Genomic DNA, 24,188 nt, shown 5'->3' on the forward strand with positions numbered 1-24,188 from the left:
CTTGCAACAAAAGGAAGATTTCTTTTTTTTTTTTTTTTTTTTTTTTTTGGTACCGGGGATCAAACTTGGGTCCTTGCGCTTGTGCAGCAGGCGGCGAAACCACTGAGCTAAATCCCCGGCCCAAGGAAGATTTCTTTTGGAGTCCTTTCTGTCTGCACTGATTGTGCAGTTCCAGATTCTAAGCTGCCTCTGACTCCAAGACAGGACAGGAGAACAGAGGTGTGAGTAATAGAAAACTCACCAGTGTTACCTCAAGTTCTGGTTTCCTCCCCAAGTCTGCCATGACCATATATTCTCTAGAATCCTCAGATAACTGTTCAGGGCATTCTTTCCAGAATTTTTAGTTATATTTTGCAGGGGAAGAAGATGAAGTGTGCTTATTCTACCTTGACACTGTACTTCGTTTAACAGTTAATATCTGCTCTTGGGCTTTCTTTTCTTTCCCATTATCATTTGAGATGGTTCTTTTATCTGCTTCATCAGTTTGTGGAATCAGATGAATGCCTCTTTATGATTCATTGTATTGGTTTTACTGTTAACACTCTACTGCTATATTGCTGCCAACAAGATTTTTATTTTCAATCTCATTAACAAGGGATATCTAACATAGTTTTCTCCAGAGAAACAGTAAACAACAATAGCAATAATAAACTCTCTTCCTAATCTGCAAACCAAACCAAACCCTTGAAAGAGTCTTCCTTTTCTTATCCAAGAATGTACAGTACAGTAATGAGAATGCCTACATTAAAAAGAAAATCATATTAGATCTTCTGGATTCTGGAGATTCAGTGCTATGTGTTTCATATTAGTTTAGTTATTTGGGTTAAAATGCAGCTATTGTTTGCCTTTCTATCTCTGCTTTGTTTTACATTTCAGCCTCCAGCTGCCACCATTTGTACATCTCAGTATTTTTTAAACTCACTCTTCTTGGTCCTTCTCCATCCCACTATATATTGCTGCTCAGTTGGTACTGGGGTGACTGTGGAATCACAGGTCCAAAGGAACCTCAAAAGTCCTTTAGCTCAGACCCCTAACCAATGCAATGCCAATTACCCTCTGAAAAGAATATCTCTATTATTTACATTTACCATCTCTTTAAATTTCAGTCCATTTTTTAAAAAGATGAATATTAACAAGTCTTGTGCCTCACTTTATTTTTAGTAATAATATTTTTCCAAATTACCCCCAAAACTCAATGATACAATAATTATGTTTAAGAAGTTGATGATTTAGGTGAAACAAGATAACCACACATACAAGGAAAAGGATACGCACAGGTCCATACTATAAATAAATGTTGAAGCCTCTGATGGGTGGTATTTTTTTTCTGAATTCTTAAAAAAATTATCGATCCTGGGCCAGGGATTTAGCTCAGTGGTTTCGCTGCCTGCTGCACAAGCACAAGGACCCAAGTTCGATCCCCCATACCAAAAAAAGAAAAAAACAATTATTGATCCTTTACCATACAAAATTTATTCAAATTACATCCATTTGAAGTAGTAAGATCACAGATAGAGAACAGGTCACCCTGTAACAAATCTATTTACAAAATCCATCATAAAAGCTTTTTTTGGTTCATTTTTTATACATTATATTACATATTTTCTTTTTTAAACTAGCATATAACACAAAGCTAAACTGATTAGTGATTTGCCTACTCCCAATCTTGGGAGAAATACTTCCTTTTTACAAAAGCATGTACCCTGTAGGAAGAGAAATTCCTGCACTCTGACAATTGCCACTCAACTTCCTCTGAAAGATATCTTCCTTCCAATCCTTCCTTCTCATACATACAAGTTGTCATTATGCACTGAGTTCCTACTTCTTTGTCTTGAAAGCTAATGCATTAAATACTGCAATTCTATTTACAAGTCTACACGTAAGACAAAAATGAAAACAAGAACCACAACAAGAATAGCAACAAGAACAAAAACCCAAAAACAAGGTAACACTCTTAAAAAATTACAAACCAGCTAGAAAATATTCTGGCAGTGTTTACACATTAAATGCTAGTTTTGTACAAAAATGCTAAATAATGAAGTTGTGAGTAGACTACATATCAACTTAAATAAAAGAATTGCCATGCACAACTCTGTACATATAAACACACACCTAACACTGTTTGACAGCTCATGTGTTGCTCCTTATACACTCTGTTTTCTAAGGTTTACATAGTCATAATTAGCACACTTGTAACTTTTAGCCTTTCATGTGTGAGCTTTAATAGCAGCAACTCAATGGTACCAGGAGCCCTGCATACTTACTAAAAAAACACAAATACTATAGTACTAACCCACTTAGTGTGCCAGATACCATGGGAAAAGAAAATGGCTAACGCTAACAGACTACAGTATGGATGTCTAATTTATGTAAAATTATATGCACGAAAGAATTTTTAAGACTTACTAGTATTCCTTTCATTAAAAAAAAATATGGCATTACATTACAAAAAGGTTCAATGAGAAAAATCAACAAAACACACAACAACCTAGCCGGGTGAGCTCAGTCTTTAGACTTTGGAAAAAAATCAGCTCCACAGTGCATTTCCAGTAGGCACTTAACACGAAGCTCCCCTCCCTCCTCCACCCCAACGCTTCATCTCGGACCACACAGATGTTCTATACCAAGTCCAGTATGTGTGAGGGGAGGAAGCTGAAGAAGAGAGAAGATAGTCTGCACCTTTGTTTTTCTTCCCAAGCATACATCACACATACCCACACACAGAGTTTAAAGTGCTGGTGTCATGTGTCTGGACCCCATGACCACTTTGCATGTTGTGGAAATCTATCTAGAGTAAAGTGGCTGGAGTTCTTGTGGTTTATTAATTTTTGTTTGCTAAAGGATACCATCAATTTAATCAAATGCATAGGAGTCGAGTGCCTACCATGTGCCTCCCAACGGGCCAGGCACACAGCATTTCAATTCAACTGTTTGTTTGGAGGTTAGTTTTTTTTGTGTGATTTCCTCATTTCTGCAGCTCTTAGCATCCAAGGAGTGGATTTGAGGTACTATGCCACATTTCCAGGAGGAGATAGCCATCACCATCTGCCAGTGGGAATGCCATTCTTGGACACAACTATAGGATCTGCAGCTGACAGGAAGCTTCCAACTTGGGACACCATTCCTGAGGAGAGAAGAGGGAGGGGCCCTGGGATTCTACTGCTTCATTTCCTGCCTCCCAACTTCCTCTAGACCAACATACTCCATGGAGGAAGGAGAATTGGATGTGGCCAGGACTGTTCTACCCCGACACAGTGGGAGTGCTCTGCTCTTTCCAGCTCCAGGAAGCACCTCCAACAGAATGCCACTCACACAATGGGGATCTTTCTCCCTAGAGGCCTCTCCATCTGACCCCATCCTGAGAAGTGATCTCCCTGAGTGTGGCATAAAAGCCCTTTCCCAGTCACAGAGGCCCAGGAAGCCCAAGGACGGGAGGGTCCATGCCTGCTGCTCCTTGGGACTGCTTCATTGTCTGACCTATTCTCTTTCCCAATGGGCCATCCATGTCAGGGAGCTCCAAGGTGGACTGGACCCGAGCCCCCCTCCCAGGAAAGGAAGCAAGATGGGTCAGTACTTCTGGCAGAGGATAGTAGACCTTAGGTCACACAGGTTTAGATGATCTAATAGGTAGAGGTTCTCTCTCCTTCTGCTAAAGCCATATGAATTTGCAAAAACTGCTTAAAAGTAAACAACTTGAAATGGTGATGGGTGCCACGGTAATGCTTAAATGGCAGCTAAAGAAAAAAGTTTATAACAATCTACAAAGAACTCCTAAGTAGCCATTTGCTACAAATCAACTGGAAACTCACAAATACACTGGGGACAGGGGAGTGGGAGTGGTAAATTGGAGACAGAAAAATCCACAACAGGCAGAACTCCACTAGACCTCTGTATCCAAAACAAGTACTCTGAAAACAGGTTCTTCATCTGAAAGGCTGTGGTGGTTCTCGAGACCTCCTAGTGGGACACAAAGCCCATAGCTTAAACTGAAGTGTGAGACTAATTTAAATATTCCTAAGAAGAGCTGAGGAAATTTATTTCATACTTTTGCATGACTTCAAGTTTGCACTTGCTGCAGTTCCATTCCATATTAGCAGACCCCAAAGACATGCATTCTCAGAGAAGGCATAGCTTGAAATACTATTAGGGAAGATTGTTGTTTTCCAGTGGGTCAGGTGGTTGGACCCCATTCTACAGCCCATCTGTCAGGCACAGCAAGCCAATATGAGAGGGAAGGAGGGAGAAGGGAAAAGGACAGGCAGGAAACACCTGATGGTACATTTTCTCACTTGTTGACTCATCCAGAAGATTTTGGAGCCTGGGACAAGGCAGGGATTTCACAAGGGAGCTTCAGACTGTGCTTTTAGACAATTATTTAATTCATTAAAATGTCAGCTTTGTTCAGAAATTTGTAGTTTACTTCATGATACTCTCTTGGAGGAAGAAGGTAGGAAGGGACAACACTGCATGACAGATGTTCTTGTTCCAGGATAAAAAAAAATATTGGCTTATAAGGAAAGTTCACACATAGCATAATCAGCTAGTCATAAAGTCTTCCACCAATGGGAGCTTTTCTAAATCACAGGCATCAAAGAGATAGATGATGCTGTCTTCCTCTCCCAGGCTCAGGAGGTAGTCTTCTTGGAGTAGGGGAGGCACTAAGTTCACAAATAGTCCTTCTAGGTTGGAAGGAATTTGGTCCTCAATCTCCTGTAAAAGGTCAGTGGGAGAGGCCAGAGGAGAAAGATTTGCCATAGAAATTGAGCAGTCATTATGTCCTGAGTTATTTGAAGCCTAGTCTTTGGAAGTGGGTTTAGGGATATTCCCATTGCGGTCTTGGTCGTTTGTTTTCATTGGACTGTGTGTTTCAGTCTGTTCTGGACACAAACCTCAGTGGGTGCTTGGGTACTTGCCAGATGGATTTGTAGGCTCTCTGTGGAGTCAGGCACTTCAAGTCTTGTTTCTGGAGGAGCTTTCACAACTATAACAGTTTGGTCTTGATGGCCAGTAATTTTTCGAATATCTTGAAATGTAACATAAGCTAATGTAGCAAGCGTTAAGGAAATCTCTCGTCTAATTGCCTCAGATATAGCCATCACGAAAATGGCAAAATAAACACATGGAAAAAATTTAAACCATCATGACTTATAAGAATATATATGTTTTATAAAAGACAGATAAATTGGAGATAGAGAGAAGTTCAAATAATTCCTCAAATTACCTATTTTGTTGCTTCAAAAATATTTTAATATATATGCTAACTTGTTTCATTTATATACTTGTTTCTTAGTTCACTGAAAAGAAAGTTTTGTGCTATTATCTGTTTCTTCTTTGTAAAGTAATCTTTTTTGTCTATGTCTTGTATCCTAAGTAAGTACTTTTAAGAGTATGATACACAGTGTAGTAACTATTGTTATTCACTTATTTTGTTTTGAAATTTTATTTTTTCATTAAAAAAAAGAATATATAAGTCTCAACTGGGTGTAGTGATGCAGGCCTGTAATCCCACCACCCAGGAGGCTGAGGCAGGAGGATTGCCACAAGTTCAAAGCCAGCCTGGGCTATGTCATTTTGAGTTCAAAGCTAATAGACTAGACTTTATCTCAAAAAAACAAAAAAGTCTCTGATTCTGGATCTTCAGATATACAGGGTCCCTCAGGGATCTTCTTTACTGATTGTGGATTTCTTCTTGATGAGGTGGATGCCTTCCAACACCTTGGTGATGTCATAGATCCTCCTCTTTTGCACTTTGAGCACCTCTGCTGCCTTGTTCAAGTCCAAGACCCCATCGGGTGACTGGCTCACGAGCTGAATGAACTTCTTGGTGAGCAGACCAAGGGACATGTCATACCGCGTTTTTTTCTGAGGGAGATTTTGGAGTTTTCTGGCTATCTGGACCTTGTAGTGCAGCTCTTCCTTTGCCCTCAGGAGTTTTTTTAAACCATCTGAAAGGTACTGGTGACCACTTTCTCCTAGGTCCAGCCTTCGCTTTGTCTGCTGCTGTAAGGGCATTTCCAAAGGCAGCCTGGCTCCAGAGCAGTGTGGGGCCGGAGGGAAAGGGCTGAGCAAAACAGGGTGCCAGTGCATGGGGGGTGTGGCACTGAGGGTGGTATTGTCTTTAAGCTTTTACTTCAAGTGTGTGGTTTAGGGTATATGTAGTCAATGGTAGAACACTTGCCTAACGTGAAGTTTTGAACCCCAACACTGGAAAAAAAGTTCTGTTGGAGAGATGGAATGGAGACAAGTAAGAGAGGGACACTTCGGGCTGAGAAGAAACAGTGGAATCTAGACCCAGAATGGAAAAAAGAAATGCATCTATCATGGGAGGTGAAGAAATGGGACAGAGTGAACCAAAGGGTATACTACTTTGAAAAGGAAAAATAGCCAGAGTTCTAATAGCCAATATTTACCTTTCCAGAAGACCAAGAAACAGATGGGAAGGGTACAAAGTACATAGATCTTGGGGTTAGGAATTAGAAAGCACTGAATTGTAGGATGATTGTTGATTAAATTTTCTGACTTTGCCATTGGGTTGACCTGGTTTAAAATCTCAGATCTTGCTCCCACTAGCTGTGTGTCCTCAGCAATACTACTATCCTCTCTCAGACTTGTTTCCTACCCTGGATAGTTAAGTCCACCTCCTAGGTTGATGGTGAAGATTAAACATGTTTGTAAAGTATTCAGGGCAGTGGCTGGCACAAAGTAACCTCTCAGTAAATGGTGATTCTTCTGATCCCCATGGAAACCCTAAAGTGTTGGAATATGGATTCTTTTCCTTTGCTCCACAGAGATTCATTAGGGAAGTGTTTCTCAAGTTAATAAATTTTATCTTTGTTATTATGAATTAACATTTGGAAAACTTAATGTTCCAAATGGTAGGACAAAAATTTGTCTCTAAATTTAATACTATTACCGTAAGAAGGTTGGTGTTACAAGACAAGAATGAGAATATAGTTTTAAAAGCATAGTAAGTGATTTTAGTTTCCCAAAATACTAGCTCTAACACTGAACCAAGATTGTGAGCTAATGATGGAGTGTCTATTCTTCCAGCTTGACTGGTTACTGTTAAATTCCTTTGCCTATTATACATGAATTTTCCTTTTAGTAGAAATGCCTAAGATTGACTTGTTTGCACATAAGAATTTTAGTGTTCAACTGGTATTCTGGAATCTTTATGAGGAGTTATGCACTGCTCTAAAAATTCATAAGCAAATTGAATATTTGGATTCAGAAATGCATTCTTTCTTAGAATACTTCGTTTAAATAATAATTCACTTCTGAGATGAGGCTCATTAACTGAATCCATAATGCAGCTGAAAAGTGAAATATTTTCATATGAAAAGGCAATTTTAAAAAACACAATGCAATATTGTTTTCTAAACAAAACAAGAAAATAACTCTGTTCTGCTACTTTCTGCTTGTGTCAATCTGACCAGATCATTTTACCTTTCCATCCCTCAATTTCTTCATCTGTAGAATGAAAGTATAGGAAAGGTTGTGGTAAAAATGTTTTTAAAAAGCCCTTTCCATTCCTGTACCCACTGAAAGGAACTGAAAGAAGGTAAGTAGAGAAGGAAATTCTATCTATACAGGGTCTAAGAAAGGCTTTAATCTCATGCTACAAATTCATCCACATTATCCAGAAAGAACACCATCTAGAAAGATATTCATCTAGAAAGAAAATCACTTGAAATAACTTAAAAAGGGAAGCTAGGTTCTGATGCAGGATTCTTTGCTTGTGGACACAATGAAACTGGAAATGAGATAGAGGCATCTCTAACTCTAGTCAGCTGAGAGAAATGAGGGCTGCAAAGGATGAGTGGGCTTCAAGAAAGATAGCAAACCTCCTACTTTGGAGCCCTTCCCTGCTAAACATCTCCAAGACGCATTGGCACATCTAGAAGTTCTATTCAGGATAGATTAAAGGATACAGGTTGGTTGGAAGAAGGTCCTTAAAGCTGACTTTACATTGGACTGAAGAAATGTCAAGACCAGTATCAAAGCACTAGAGAGAAGACATCGATGAAATTATGGGTCCAGAAATCCCCAGGTACCTCTCAGCACTGCCACTGACAGAAATCATAGAATAGGAGGAAGAAGCTCTCAATGAAAAAATTTTTTCTTCTTTTTAGAAAGTACCCAGAAGACAAACACTGAAAGGCTTTGAAAATGCCACTGAAGCCCCAATATTGGGAATAAGGAACAAAGATGTGAGTTCAACAGTCAAAACAAGTTTATTTAAAACAGACCTGAGAGGGACCCCTGATATGAGGGCCAAGTAACTTCGTCTCTTATCAACTCAGGGTTTTATGGGGTTAAGGGATATGGGTTAGAAGGGGGGTTGGAACTGGGCTAGGCTAGTTGTCCTTCATCAGGCAGCTGTTAGCCTGTGCACTGTTGATAAGGAGAATTGAGCAGGAGCAAGCAGGACTGGCTTTTTAGGCTAGCAGCTTGAGGGAGCTGACCGATATTGAAATCTTATGGACATGAGAACTAAGGGATACCTCAGTCTCAAGGTGCTGGTCAGATTCCTTTACCCAAGCCTCAAGCAGCAGATAGCTGTGCAGCCTTTATGTCTCACTTTGTGTCCGTAGTATGATAAGGGGTAAAGGCCACAAAAGCCAAGCAGTTATCTCATCTCATAGTGAGAAGTGAAACCTGTTATAGGGAATCAAAGTGTGCCATGTCCAGTTGCTGAGGGAGCCCACTTCAACCACCAACATATTTTATTTATGAATAAAAGGAAAAATATCTAGTCTATGAAGAAAAATAAAGAATCAGAAAGGAGGCCCAGCTAGGCCATTGTCAAATGGTTTTCTATGAAATATATTTCATATAGCAAACAGCAGAGAATTATAATAAAAGCTGAAATCTAAATATCTTAAGAATTGATGGATAATAAATCTTTATCATGAATTTTTATGCTTACAGAAGTACAGATTTAGGTGGAAAAATAGTAAAAGTGGTAAGTGAGGACTTCATAGTGATACTGAACTTTGAATACTTTCAAATAGTTTTGATTCAAGCTTTTTGTAGTCACTGATTTCAGCCTGACTGTGAAGGAGTACAGGTAGGTCAGATAGGTTGGGAAGCTCATTTAAAGTACTCTGAATTTGCAAATGGACCAAAGAAAGAAGGAGAAAAATTGTTTTTGAGCATGAGCCAAGATTTGGAATAAAAAAGAAAGATCAAATTTTTTTTTAAAAATGTGGTATAAGTGGCACCCTGCCCTTCACCTCCAGGAGGATCTCGTGCTAAAGCCAAAACCAGAACAAAGTGGTAGCAGGTATATAAAGGCTCTTGAGAAGGACTTTTCCAGATATAGGGTGTTTGTAGCTCTCAGTATCTTGCTCCTCTTTGTCCCTGGTCCTTTCTACAGAGCATCACCACCATTCTTGCCCACAGCTTTCCTACGATGGAGAAGATAGAGTGACCCAGAAGGGAAAGCCACCTGCTCAAAGCATGGTGTGGACAACCTGCTCTCCATGGCCCTTAAGAACATTATCAGGCCACAGATCCACGTGGAAGGTCATTTCGAGCATGGACACAGCAAACCAGTACTGGATGAGAAATTGCATCCAATTAAGAACACTGGGAGAAAGTAGAATCTAAAGTGAGATCTGTACTACTGTCCTGCAATTGTTGAGTCTTTAAAAGCCAAGGCAACAAATCCAGAGATTTTAAAATCTGAAAAGGGATATTATTTCCAGTACCTTGATGGCATCTGGTGATGACTGAAAGAAAATGATAGAGAATTCCCCAGTAGCTTCCTAAGAAGCGTTCAGTGAGAGAGAGAGAGAGAGAGAGAGAGAGAGAGAGAGAGAGAGAGAGAGATGGAAGCCACACATCCTATCTGCCTGGGGCTGGCTCTTAACTTTTCTATACTTTACTATGAAATCCCTAATAATTCAGAGCTTGACTACATAGTGGCAAAACCACTTCCCCCCCCCAAAGAAAATACTTTATTCAAGTTCCCAAAACAGATTATTTTGAGTTTGAAGTGAAAAAAGGCCAAGTTAAAATATGAACAGAAACAGTTTTCATTTAGTGGGAGCTGAAATCAATGTGTACTTTCTTTTTTTTTTTTTGGTGCCAGGGGTCGAACTCGGGACCTTGCAGTTGTGAGGCAGGAAGCGGAACCACTCAGCTACATCCCCAGCCCATCAATGTGTACTTTCTAATCTAACATTGGTCCCATATGGCATTTCCAAGTTTTTGAGGGTCTACCAGGCCAAACCCTTCACTGCCTTTGCTGCTTTTGCTTTCCCTTTCTCCTTTCTTCTGTCTTGTTTTGCCTTCAGTCTTTTTCTCTGCCTCTGGTTCATCCATACTAGGTACTGTCCATTCTGGTCTAGAAGAGTCTTTTTGTTTCTCTTTATCTCAGTCTCAATTTTCATGTTAAATTTTTCATCATCGTTTGCCACACACTCCATTTTCTCTTGGCATTGTTTAGGTACCACCACAGTTGCTATCTCCCGAATATCTTTCATTAAAACATTGTAGTCTACTTTGAGAATACTTTTAAGTCTGTTGAGCTCCTTTGGGGCATTCTTTTTTCTCTTTTCAGCACGCATTTTTTTCCACTTACTCCGTAAACTTTTAACCATGTTTTACCGGAGAAAGGAATGCGCTCACCAAAAAGAACTCAAGCCAACTGGAAAGTTCTCTACTTCTACTTCCGCTTTCCGGCCATGGCTGGGGCCTCAAACCACTTTTGATAAAGCCATCACAGAATTTAGTAAACACTGAAAACAGAGACAGCACCATCATCATGCAGTTTCTGTAAAGACAACCTAATATTACAGCCTTCAGATGGTTCAGGAGAAAAAATGTCATGTGGCAGGAGGAACAGAAAAGTAAATGCACCCAGCATGTCATCATCTTTCCCCTGCAAGAAACCTTTTTACACATCTCTGCTGTTTATTCCATTTGGATTTCCTGTAGCAAAAAAATCTACTTATTCACGTGGGACCAATCATTTATAGTCTTTTCAAACTGCAGCTTTGGGAAAACTCCATTTGTCTTGGCCTACTTCGTGTAGTCGTTGCTGTGGAAAAGCATTAATAGTTTCATTTTTTTAATGGCTTCATTTTTGTACAAATATAAGAAACTTCTAAACACGTATGTAGGGGACTAAAGATGTATCTGGTATTTAAGTAATCTGAACTAACTCTGCAAGTGCATTAGTGTTTTGTATTATTGTGAGGATATGAAAATGTAGTTCAATTAAGGAGTGTTCTGTGTAACTTTTTAATTTATAAATTCCCTCCCTTCTTTTTTTTTGTACTGGGGATCGAACTCAGGACCTTGCGCTTGCCAGGCAGGCACTATACCACTGAGCTAAATTCTGGCCCTCATTTTCTCCCTTCATCCTCAGAGCTTTTCTTTTTATAAGGAGTTTTCCCATGCTCTTCATGTATTCCTTTTTCGTAGGAAAAGCATTTGACATTTCAGGGCTGGGGAGATTGAAATGCCTCCTATATTTTTTGTGGATTTCATGTATATCTACAACAACATGGGGTTTCATTATTCATTTATTTGCTGCTCTTGAAATTGGCAGTTTCCCTTCCCAATAAAAATTCATTTACACCACTTGCATCTGTAGTTCTGGTATTCATCTTCTTGTATGATACAAGTAGCATATTGCTGCCAGAGTACAAGCATTTCTTTTGGCAAATTAAAGTGCATACTATTTCTTAATACACTAGAAAGGGGAATTATGTAGACTTATGTGCATGTGACAAGATATCCAGTTCATCTGATGATTATAATTCAGAAAATTGGTCACTTTTTGTGTTGCTAATCATTGACTGTAGTCTTCCCCCAAAATCCTTGCAAAAATGTTCAGCCCTATGAAATAGCAGAGTAACAAAAAATAAAATTACATTTACCATGGCTTTGTAACAATTGCATCCTCAAAATTTAAGGGCGGGAGATCTCACTACTTTCTGAAATGTCTTGATAGTTCCTTTTTATCTCATGCAAATGTAATAGTGATCCACATATTTATAAATTATGATACCCTTGTCTAGAGATGCCTGGAAATATATAAAATTGAACTACAAATTGGAGTATTTTGCCATAGCTCACTCTCATGAATGTCTCTTGCTCAGAAATAAATAATAACTGTTAAGTGTTTTATGGAGTAAAGTGGACATTTTAGAACCAGAAATAAAATGAGGTATAGATAGAATCCTATTAGAAGAAATAAAATCATAGGGAAAGTACTGGGTCAGTTAGTTCCCCATTCTGGTCAACAGGTGGCACTAAAGTAGCTTGGATGCCAAATGGAACAAAGGGAGGAAATAAAAGCCAATCAAACCAAAGCTACCTTTGGGTGAAAACGCAGGAAGGCCAACACTTTGTTTATATCTGAATATGCCTTATCTGTCTTTCTAAATTGTTATTGCTTGAAGTGAGGGAGGGGCACTTCCAGGTACAACTAAAAGTTGTACTGAACCTTTCTATGGCTTGGATTCCTCCTCAAGAAATGGATATAATAATGTCTGCCTCCTAGGGTTATTATAAGCAATAGTGAGTTAATACATATAAGTGCAGTAGTGTAGATTGCAGGATAAGTGTTCAATAAACATCAGTCATTATGACTCTCCACAATGACCACAAGGCACATGTAGTAGGAACTGAGTATATATTAGTGCATACATAATTGGATGGAGGGATACTCACAAACCTAATGTTTATAATTCAGGAGTTATGTAGTATTAAAATAGCCACAAAACAGATTGGTACAGGAAAAAAACTTACATTAGTAATATGACTCTATTTTTAAAAGTCAGTAACTTTAAGAAGTCACTGAAATAGTATCTCCCTGAGTATTCTTTAGAATTTATGTATGCTTGAGTATTTCCAGAGATATATTGGTCAGTTAAACCTAAAACAGTAATAAATATTGTGAAGCTAGACAAACTTATTTTGGTTCATTTATTTGCTAAAAAATTCTCAGTCTCAACCATGGTCAACTTTTCCCAGACACAGATAATAAAGACCTTCAGTTTTATGTGCTCAGTCCCACCAATTCTTAGAAAGCCATTTAAGATCAGCAGACTATTAGGAGAAAGAGGCTAGAATTAGTCTGTTCTAAGATTAGTATTTAATGAACTAGAGAAGAACCCTGGAGTTCTTGTTCAACCACCAAGTTGAACTTGCCCTTCCTAACTTTTGACTCTACAAGTTTAAGACAAAGTAGAATTTCTACCTAGCTTCAAGGTTTGAATGTTGATTTTTCTTAAGAGTGTGGTTCTGCTCTGAACCCCAGCTAGGGCCTCAACTAACTGCCTATTCATTTCCCACCCTCTTATCCTGATATCAGATCTACACCACTGTCCCTCAGACACTGGATGAGATCCTGCTCCAAACCACATAAATTTTCTAGAATGATTATCACTTCTCTAACTACAGATACCAATATAGTCAGAGGGACAAAAATTGTTACATCATCTCTTGGATGTGGACTGAAGTCCAGATTTACCCTGAATCTCTCACTCTACTTTTGAACCTACTACTGGTACTAATGACCTCTTAGCAGAGCCAGGTCCAGTGGCCATGCTATCTTTCCTTTCCCTTGTGTGCCCACTTCCCCTTTCTTTCTCTTTTCTATTGGTTTAGAAAGCCTCATTTGTGGGTGATAAGAAGGGATGATTGGAATGGAATAAAAGAAAAGTAGACATTACAGGGAAAAATAGTGATAAAAATACTTTTAGCCCCAGATATATAAATGCTATGCACAGGAAATGAAAAATAAATAAAGTGGGCCTGAGATTTTAACATGAGGAAGAAATTATAATTTCATATACAGGGAATATGGAAATAAAAGTGCTATTTATCTCTGACTGAACCCTGCTTCTTCATTTATCGGTTATATGCCTTTGTGCAAGCTTAAGCTGATCTGTTTTCTAATTTATACACAATGTAGTTATTTAAAATGTCTATTTTTCAGGGTTGTTATGAGGAAGAAATGAGATGATGTGTGTGAAAATCTTTCATTTATGGGTGGTGTGTGTCCTGCCCATGGTGAGAGGGCAGGTTTTTAGGTTAGAAGTTGTAAATACTCTATGAGTTGGACTTGGCTTAAAGATATGTTTTATTTGGCTTTGTATCAAGGGTTCTCAAGACCATCCCCAGTTTTGATGATTCACTATAGTACTTATGGTACAGAACAAAACATATAGTAGTACTTATGGTTATGATTTATTATGGCCAATGGATCCACAATAAAACCACCAAAGAAAAAGGGGCAAAGTACAGGGTAAACCATGTACAAACTTACAAGGTGGAGTCACACAGGAAGTACTCAATTGCCCCAGCAATGAATTTTTGACAACATGTGTGAAATGTTAGCAACCAGGAAGCTCATTAGAGATTCAGAGTCCAGAGGTTTTTTGAGGACTAGTCATGCAGGGAGCTTCTGGCAGGCACTTATCAAAATTCTAGACTCTCACAAGGAAGGCAGGTGGCCAGCTAAGGCACAGTGAATCACTCATACCAGTTCTGAGAATGATAGGCACTGTCCTGAAATCCAACTTTCTGAATTCGAGCCAGGGGCCAGCTTTGTAAACAGGTCTTTTTAAGGATAAAAAGGTTAGGCCTGCTATGTTAACTCTTTTTTGCATAGGGGTTTCCCTCACAAGTTTTAAAATACAGTCTATTTATTTTTACTTACTTGCTGTCCTTTAAAAATTAAGAAATTTCCCTCAGAATTTCTATCTTCTTGTGAAAAATTAGATATTGTAGCAAGAATGGATCAATATTCTCACATAAAATAATGGCTGGCTCTATTTAAGGCTTCACGTTCCCTTTCATTTCTCCCAGTCTCTCCCACTCCCAATACTCTGTCCCACATTCAGTGCCACTTGCTATTTAACATTATACATGTTTGTCTGGCCTTGGACTGCTTGAATCAAGAGGGGACAGCTGACCAGAGATGAGGAAAAAGAAACAGGCATGCAGAATAACATAGAGTAATGATACTCTATCAACCAGATCATAGCTAATGAATTCCTGCTGCTGAGGTACCCAGAAATGCCATGAATGCAGAACTCCTCTCTGGCATTCTCTCTTACAGCAGTTACTTGTGAATATTCTTGAATTGATATGACAGTACTTTCATTGCTGCATATAATAACTCTCCTTTATTTAAGCTAACTTGAGCCAGTCTTTCATCCTACCCAGCTAAAAGATCACTCATTGGACAAGTAATAATATAAATCAACCATTGCATCTACTGTATTGTCCATCAGTACTTTGTAAATTGAATTCATCATTAGTATCATACCATCAAGACTAATTAGAATGGGCTAAAATATGTCTACAGAAACATACATTTTTTAAAGAAAACATTTAATAAATATTCAGGTAGTTCTAAATATCAATATATATACTTATTTATTAACTCTTAGTGACAAGATAATTATAGACAACAAAATAAAACTTTCTTTTTATATTTCTAGCACCTAGAAAAACACCAGATATAGAATGCTATAAATGTTTCCTGACTTCATAAATTTCACTGATAAGGATATCTAGAAACCCAAGGACAGAGGTAATGAAAACCAAGATAAAGAGAGAAACATGCAGGTGAAATGCACATAGGAAAATGTTGTGTGCCACCTAACCACATGGACCATCTAGATGCTGCTTTTCCAACTCCAGTCACAAAGTCAGCACAGATACAATTTGGGGGAAAGGAAGTACTGTACAACAATTGCAATGTCTGTTGAAAGTTTCATTCTGCTGAAAGATAAGAATTTGTAACATTCTTTGCCTCTCTGATGATTTCATTTCTTAGAAGACTGAGGAGGAAATTGAAGGAATAAATACTCTGGACTTGACTTTTACTAGTAAGGAAAAAACTGACTAGTGAAGTAACAGAAGCTCTAAGAACATCAAGAAAAAGAGGCAGTGTCATGTTAGAATTGAACCCAGGGTAAAGTCTGATTTTGTAAATATTTTTTTAGTTGTAGGTTTCAGAAACTCAGTTCAAATTGCTTCAAGCATAGCTGGATCCATGTTCTCAAGTGAAGTCACTACAAATCAGTATTTCTCTATTTCTCGGTATTACTTGCTTTCCTATGCATTGTCTTCATTCTTAAGACAAGGTTATCTCTTATTGTGGCAAGACAACCTCCAATAATTCTGAGCTTATATCCCACAAGGTTAGAAACTTCTTTAGAAGGAGAACATCCTTTTCCTAATAGTACAACGGAAATCTGGGACTTTAGAGTCCTTGTATAGGATTGTGTTATGGGCCCATCCCTAAACCAATTATGTGACACTGGTAAGGCTGAGAGTAGCAATACACCAGAAATTCACCAGATCTGAAGTTAAAGAGATAAAGTTAGGCTAATCAAACCATTTAGATTGAAAAAGGGAAGAATAATCCCATGAAGGAATATTGAAGTGCTAATAAGAATTAGAGATGCTGAAGATTCATTAATCCATTTACACAATAAATATATGCTGACTGTCTTCTATAGGTAGACTTGTTTTAGATTCCAAGTATATAATAGTGAATAATATAGACAGAAATCCTTGATTTACTTATTGCTTTATTTTAGTTGGGAATGGCTGAATGGAGAATACATAGCTACATTAATAAAATATGTAATATTTCTGGTGATGATATGCACAGTGCTGAAAATGTCAGAGAAGAAGAATAGAGATTGCTGGGAAGGAAAAATTATATAATCTTATTTACAATTATTGGGGAAGGCCTTGGTGAGAAAGGGACATTTGAGCCACAATAGCTGAAGAAATGAGCTATGTAGATTCTCAGAAAAGGTGGAGAGAGAACCACAGTGCACATATGATTTGTATTTTGCAAAGTAAGCCAGAGAAGAGAGGGAGATGGAGTCACTGCTTATAAAATGTCTTGTAGGCTGTTGACTGTGATTTTCCTTTCAGATGAGAAGACAGAAATATTGAGCAGGGTAGCTAAATGTGTACTGAAGGAAGAAATAAATAGACCAGATGAGATTAGTGCAGTCATCCAGATGAGAGATGTTAATAGTTTAGAGTGATAACAGAGTACTTGGTGAGAAATAGATTCTGAGTATATTCTGAAGGCAGTGCCACCATATTCTATTTGGAGGTAAGTATAAGTGAGACAAAGAATCAAGGATAATGAACACTTCTTTCAAGAGTAACCAGAAAGATAGCATTGCCATTATCTTTGATGGAGAGAACTGTGGCAGGCATGAACAGTTCTATTTTTTTCAGTACTGAGAATCGAACTCAGGATCTTGCACTTGCCACTGAGCTACATCCCCATCCCAGGAGTTCTTGTTTAGACATTAAATCTGAAATTCCTATTATAACTCAAAGTGGAGATGTTGAAAGTTTAATATAAGAGTCTGGATCTTAGGAGTTAGTGGCTGGAAAATTATCAGTACATAGATGGTATTTAAAGTGATGAAATGGAATGAGATCACTGAAGGTGAGACAGTTGAAGATAAGAATCTCAAGAATTAAGTACTTCAGTGTTTAGCATCAGGATGGTGATAAGGACTGGATTTTGAGAAGAAACAGCCAATGAGATGGGAGGCATACTAAGAGAATGAGGATCATTGTCAAATGAAGAGAGGTCAAGTAAAAGGAGAACTTTGGATTTAACTATGCAGAGGCCTTGACATGAACGCTTTAAGCGGTGTGACAGTAAAGAAAACCCTGTGGGAGTCTGTTCAAAAAAGAGTAAGATGAAAGGAATTGAGAGACTCAAATATTAAATATATATATATATATATATATATACATATATATATACATAAAATAAAAAGCGGGGAATGGGGCAGTAGCTAGAAGAGCTTAGCTAGTTTAATCAAGAGAAATTGCTTTGTTTTATTTTTTAAATGGAAGAAATTTGTGATGGAATGATCCAGTGTGGAGAGGAGGAGAAACTGAGATGTAGGAGGGTGAAGGCAGAATTGATGGAGCAGTGTTCTTGAGGAGGCATCCAAAAACAACAGATGTCTACTTCAAAAACATATGAAACATTTTAGAAGGCCTGGATTTTATAAGAGCCCAGAGTAAAAATAACTATTGTCCTATAGCCAACATTACTAAAAAAGAAAAATTGAAGAATGAGGGCTCTAAGGGGTAAATGCTGATGGAATAGGGATTCTGACTTGACTTTAGATTTTAATCAACAATGGCATTCGTTCAGATATGTCTGCATATGTAGTGACAGGGCAGGCATCTTCCATTTTTATACATGAGAGGAAAAGGAGTCTCCTGGGGAAATAATTCATTCCAAAGAAAGAAAATATAGAGCTGTTGCATATGAACTAATAACAGGCCAAAAAGAAGGAACAATTAATAAGCATTGTGCCGGTCACTCAGATTTAGTCTGTGGTTCACCCTTCATAAACCTATGGTAGAGTACTAGGGAGAAGGAAATATAAGAATTGAAAGCTCTATTTCAATAAACTATGATCACAAAACAACCCTATCATATTACTCATCTGCTGCTGATAACAAAAAAAGGAGAAAAGCCTTGCTCTCATGAGATGCAGCATGGCATCAGTGTATTGCAGCTATAGGATCTCTTAGTGTGGACACACCACTGTGATGGTGGACACACCACTGTGATGGTGAACACCAGCAGCAGTGGCAGTGATCAGGCATGATTAAGAGACTCCATGGGAAGCACAGATCTGGGCCACAAACATCATCAAAGGAGCCCAGAGTAGGAGAGAACCATGGCAGACAGAGGCAATAGCTACTATGACTTCTTAATGATCACCTGTGTCATATCACCTAAGAACCTCCTAGAAACATTGATTTGAGACTTTGAGGGTAGCTAGGAGTATCACAATAGGGGGTTAGAGTGTAACCAATAAATAAAATACTATTTATTACTCTAATATGGTTCAATATTATGCTTGTTTTCATAGGTAGGGAAACATGGGCTATATAAAATTACAATCACATATAAAGCTGGTGAGAAAGAAAATACTAAAGAAACGTAACTAAAGAGAATGGGCTGTGTTGAGATATATTCACATGATAAAGGTATACACAGCCAAGAACACAAGAAGAAAAAAGCAGAGGGAGGGCAAAGCACAGTATCAACTGAGGTTAAGGAAAATAAAAATAATTGCAGGTACTTTTTTAGAAACTATGTTTATGACAGATGGCTGAGAAATATAACTATTTGACTATTGTTTTACCGTGGACCCTCAAGTTACGACCAGCCTAATGTATGAACAACTTGGGTTAATACGGTTAATGAAAGATTCATCTGCCTCTTGTTATCTATAGCATGTACCCAGGTAAACATTTAGATCTCAGCTGTATTTACTTATAACCAATTTGAGTTACAACCAGCCCTCAGGAACTGATCGAGTTCATTAGTCGAGGGTCCACTGTACTTCTTTTTTCTTAATAAAGAAAATGGCCTTCAACATAGAAAGTAGAAAAACACAACTAATCAGGAACTGATCTAGATAGTATGATTATGAGAGATCTTCTCATTAATTCTACTTTTCTCTAATTTCTGAAAAACTTAGAGTTAACATTACTTTTTTTAGCTGAATGATATAATATTCTATTGAAAGACAAGAATTAATATTTGACCTAGACTGAAGATTTAATGAGTTGAATTTAATATTTTGCTGATTCTAAGTCCACAAACACAATTGAGTTATATCTGAAGGTACTGACATGGTCTGATGGTGGGACAATAGTTGGCAGTCTTTAATCCATGACAGAAAATCAAAAGGTTTCTAAAAGATTATTTATAATGATTTCTACTGTTTATAAGGCAGCTTTTATGCTGATATTGGCTAGTATTATCTGCTTATATGCTAGGCACTATGCTAGACCAGAGATGAGCAAATAATGCTTCCCGGGGCCAAACTCAGCCTGATGCCTGTTTTGTGCTAAGAATGATTAAGTGAATTGAAAAAAAAAATCCAAAGAATAGTTTCTAACGTAAAAATTATGAGAAAAATTAAACTTCAATGTCCATAAATAAAGTTTTATTAGAGCACAACCATGCCCATTTGTTTACAAACACTCTGATATTTTTGTGCAACAATGGCAGGGCTGGATAGTTTTGACAGACTGTATGGTATACAAAGTCTGAAATATTTACTGTTTATTTTTTTTCTTTGAGGTATGAGAGATGGAACTCGGATACACTATACCACTGAGCTACATTAGCAGCCCATTTGTTTGTTTGTTTACTATTGCAGTACTGGGAATTGAACCCAGGGCTTTTTCACTTAGCTCAATCCCCAGCTTTTTTTATTTTTATTTTTTACTTTTGAGACAAGATCTCAGTCACTAAGCTGGCTCAGCTGGGCTCAAAATTGTGATTCTTCCTCCTTAGCCTTCCAAAGTGGTGGGATTATAGAAATATGCCACTACACCTGGCTACATTATTTAGTCTTTTACAAAAAAAGCACCCATTCCTGGGCAAGAGGCAGACTGACATTATCTCTAATCTACAACAACTATGAATATTTATATTCTTTGATCCTTTCCAGACCCAGGTCTTAGGGAGATGGGCTATGAAAGCATGATTATGCATATGACCTAACCGAAGCTCAGATCATTTCAATGACTTGCTCAAGTCACACAGCTGGATTGGAACTCCTGATAGTCTTCTCTTCCCAAAGCCCACAAATTCTTTCTACCACATGACAGGTCTGTAAAGTATGCTGCTGGGATTTCAATTGGGATTGCACTGAATTTATATAGCAGTTTTGGAAGTATGGCCATTTTCACTATGTTGATCCTTCCTACCCAAGAGCAAGGGATGTTTTTCCATTTTCTGATATCCTCTTCAATCTCTTTTTTCAGAGTGCTATAGTTTTCAGAGTGGAGGTCTTGGATTTCTTCTGTTAGGTTGAGTCCTAGGTATTTCAATTTTTTGGATGCTATTGTGAAAGGAATTGTTTGTCCCATTTCTCTCTCAGTGAGTCTGTTGTTTGTGTACAGAAAAGCTATTGATTTTTGTGTGTTGACCTTGTATCCAGCTACTCTACTGAATTTGGTTATTAAGTCTAGAGGACTTTTGGTGGAATTCTTAGAGTCTTCTATATAGAGTATCATGTCATCTGCAAATAATAACAATTTGACTTCTTTGTTTCCTATCTTTATTCCTTTTATTTCTTTCTCTTGTCTAGGGCTGGGGATTTAGCTCAGTGGTTCCGCTGCCTGCCTCGCAAGTGAAAGGACCCGAGTTCAATCCCCGGTACCAAAAAAAAAAAAAAAAAAAGATGTGTGTCTTTCTCTTGTCTAATTGTTGTGGCTAATGTTTCCAAAACTATTTGAACAGGAGTGGTGATAGTGGACATCCTTGTCTTGTTCATGATTTTAGTGTGAAGGATTTCAGTTTTTGACCACTCAGTATGATATTGGCTGTTGGTTTTTCATAGATCGTTTTATCAGATTGAGGTAGAGACTGTCTACTCCAATTTTTTTGGAGACTTTTTATCACAAATGCATGTTGGATTTTGTCAAATGCTTTTTCTGCATCTATTGAGATGATCATATGGTTTTTGTCCTTGGCTCTATTGATATAGTGTATTACATTGATTGATTTGTGTATGTTGAACCATCCTTGCATCCCTGGGATGAATCCCACTTGGTCAGGGTGTATGATCTTCTTGATGATCTTCTGCATTCTATTTGCCAGTATCTTAGTAAGGATTTTTGCATTTATGTTCATTAGTGGGATTGACCTATAGTTCTTTTTCAGTTGAGTCTTTCTCTGCTTTGGGGATCAAGGTGATGCTTCCTTCCAGGAATGAATTTGGGAGTATCGCTTCCCTTTCAATTTCATTGAAGAGTTTAAACAGTAGTGGCAGTAGTTCCTCTCTAAATGTCTTGTAGAATTCAGCAGTGAAGCCATCAGGACCCAGGCTTTTCTTAGGTGGTAAGTTTTTAATTATGTTTTCAATTTCATTGATTGATATTGGGTCGTTTAGAATTTTTAGGTCTTCTTCATTCAACTTTGGTAATTCACACGTATCTAGGAATCTGTCCATTTCTTCTGTATTTTCCATCTTATTGGTGTATAATTTCTCAAAGTAGGTATTGATGATCCTCTGGATTTCTGCTGGGTCTGTTGTAATTTCACCCTTTTCATTCCTAATTGCATGGATTTGGGCCTTTTCTTTCCTTTTTCTGATAAGGTTGGCTAAGGGTTTGTCAATTTTATTTATTCTTTTGAAGAACCAACTCTTGGCTTCATTAATTTTTTGTATCATTCTCTTAGTCTCCATTGCATTGATTTCTGTTCTGATCGTTATAATTTCCTCCTTTGTATGAGCTTTGGGTTCGTCCTGTTCTTCTTTTTCTAGAAGCTTGAGGTTCAGCATCAGGTTCTGTAATTGAGCTGGCTCTGTTTTCCTAATGTGAGCATTCACTGCTATGAATTTCCCTGATAAGACTGCTTTCATTGTGTCCCATAGATTCTGATATGTTGTATTGTCATTGTCATTTAATTGAAGGAACTGTCTGATTTCTTCTGTAATTTCCTCTGTCACCCGTTTGTTATTCAGAAGTGTTTTGTTCAATTTCCATGTGTTTATGAAATTCTTGTAGTTTCTTTTGCTATGGATCTCCAATTTTATGGCACTATGGTCTGATAATATACAGGGGATAACTTCAGTTCCCTTGCAGTTACTTAAATATGTCCTATAAGTGAGTATGTGGTCTATTTTAGAGAATGGCCCATGTGCAGCTGAAAAGAATGTATATTCTGATTTTGTGGGGTGGAACATTCTATAAACATCTGTTAAGTTCATTTGTTCAAGAGTTTGATTGAGTTCTACTATTTCATTGCTTATTTTTCATCTAGTTGATCTATTTGTGACAGTGGGGTATTGAGGTCCCCCACTCCTGTTGTATTAGTGCTTATATGATTTTTCATGTCCATTGGTATTTGTTTTATATAGTTGGGTGCACTAGTGTTTGGTGCATATATATTAATGATTGTCACCTCTTCCTCTTGGACTGTTCCCTTTACAAGGATGTAGTATCCTTCTTTGTCTCTCTTAACCAGTTTTGGGTTGAAATGCACTTGATCTGCAAAGAGGATAGCTACTCCTGCTTTGGGGGGGGGGGGTTCCTGTCACATGGAGTATTGTTTTCCACCCTTTAACTTTCAGTCTATGAATTTCTTTTTGAATTAAGTGTGTTTCTTGTATGCATCATATTGTTGGATCTTGCTTCTTGACCCATTCTGCCAGTCTATTTCTTTTGATTGGTGAGTTGAGACCATTAACATTAATGGTTATAACTGCTATGTATTGACTTATCCTTGTCATGACTTTTTCTTTTTCTTGGATTTCCCCCCTTGGCATTTAATTTCTTGTCATGCCTGATGGATTCATTCTGCTGGGCTTCTTGGGGTTGTGATCCTCATTGTCTTTTCCTAGGATATTGTTCAAAATTTTTTGGAGTGCTGGTTTGGTATTCGTGAAGTTCTTAAGATGCTCTTTGTCATGAAACTATCTTATTTCTCCATCAATTTTGAAGGATAGTTTTGCAGGGTACATCAGTCTTGGTTGGAGGCTGTTTTCCTTTAGGGCTTGGAATATGTCACTCCAAGCTCTTCTTGCCTTGATGGTTTGTGTTGAGAAGTCTGCTGTGATTCTGATGGGCTTTCCTTTGTATGTGATTTGTTTCTTTTCTCTGCTTGTAGAATTTTGTTCTTCTGTTGGGTTTCTAGAATCTTAACTATTATATCCCTATGTGTAGATTTTTTTTAATCACAGCTAGTTGGAGTCCTATATGCCTCACTTATCTATGTGTCAAGTTCTTTTCCCCTGCTTGGGAAGTTTTCTGGCATTACTTATGTGAACAGTTTTTTTTATGTCATCTTCACTCTCTCCTGTTTCTTCATTGACTGCGATCAGTCTGATGTTATTCTATACATTGTCTACCAGCTGCTGGATTGATTTCTTGTGGTCCCTTACTATTTTTAAGAAATTTTTTTTTTCCTATTCACTAATTGCAATCCTATTTTCTATGTCTGAAGTTCTATCCTTGGATTGGCTCATTCTGCTGCATAAACTTTGAATGGAGTTTTTAATCTCCTGGAAATCTGTTTGCATCCATTTTATGGATTCCATTTGTTTCCTATGTTGGTATTCCATCATGTTCCTCAGCTCCTCTATGTTTTTATACGTGACTGTTCTAGATTTATTAATCATGTCTTG

At 37.8% G+C, this 24,188-nt stretch overlaps 1 long non-coding RNA gene, 1 other non-coding gene and 1 pseudogene across 5 annotated transcripts in view; 1 reads left to right on the top strand and 2 right to left on the bottom strand.

The window, feature by feature from the left end:
• Positions 1-24,188, top strand: part of LOC110349222 (uncharacterized) — a 158,207-nt gene that overhangs the window by 59,996 nt on the left and 74,023 nt on the right. The window lies entirely within an intron of this gene.
• Positions 4,537-5,096, bottom strand: LOC101718775 (transcription factor E2F3 pseudogene; annotated as a pseudogene).
• Positions 9,997-10,757, bottom strand: LOC101705872 (hypothetical protein). The gene has a single exon (XR_002395044.2). It is a non-coding gene; the product is annotated as a hypothetical protein (transcript).

Source organism: Heterocephalus glaber, unplaced genomic scaffold (genome assembly GCF_053883595.1).
Source record: "Heterocephalus glaber isolate CG9 unplaced genomic scaffold, H.glaber_assembly_v1.0 deba00001571, whole genome shotgun sequence".
In the NCBI taxonomy this organism is placed as follows: Eukaryota; Metazoa; Chordata; class Mammalia; order Rodentia; family Bathyergidae; genus Heterocephalus; species Heterocephalus glaber.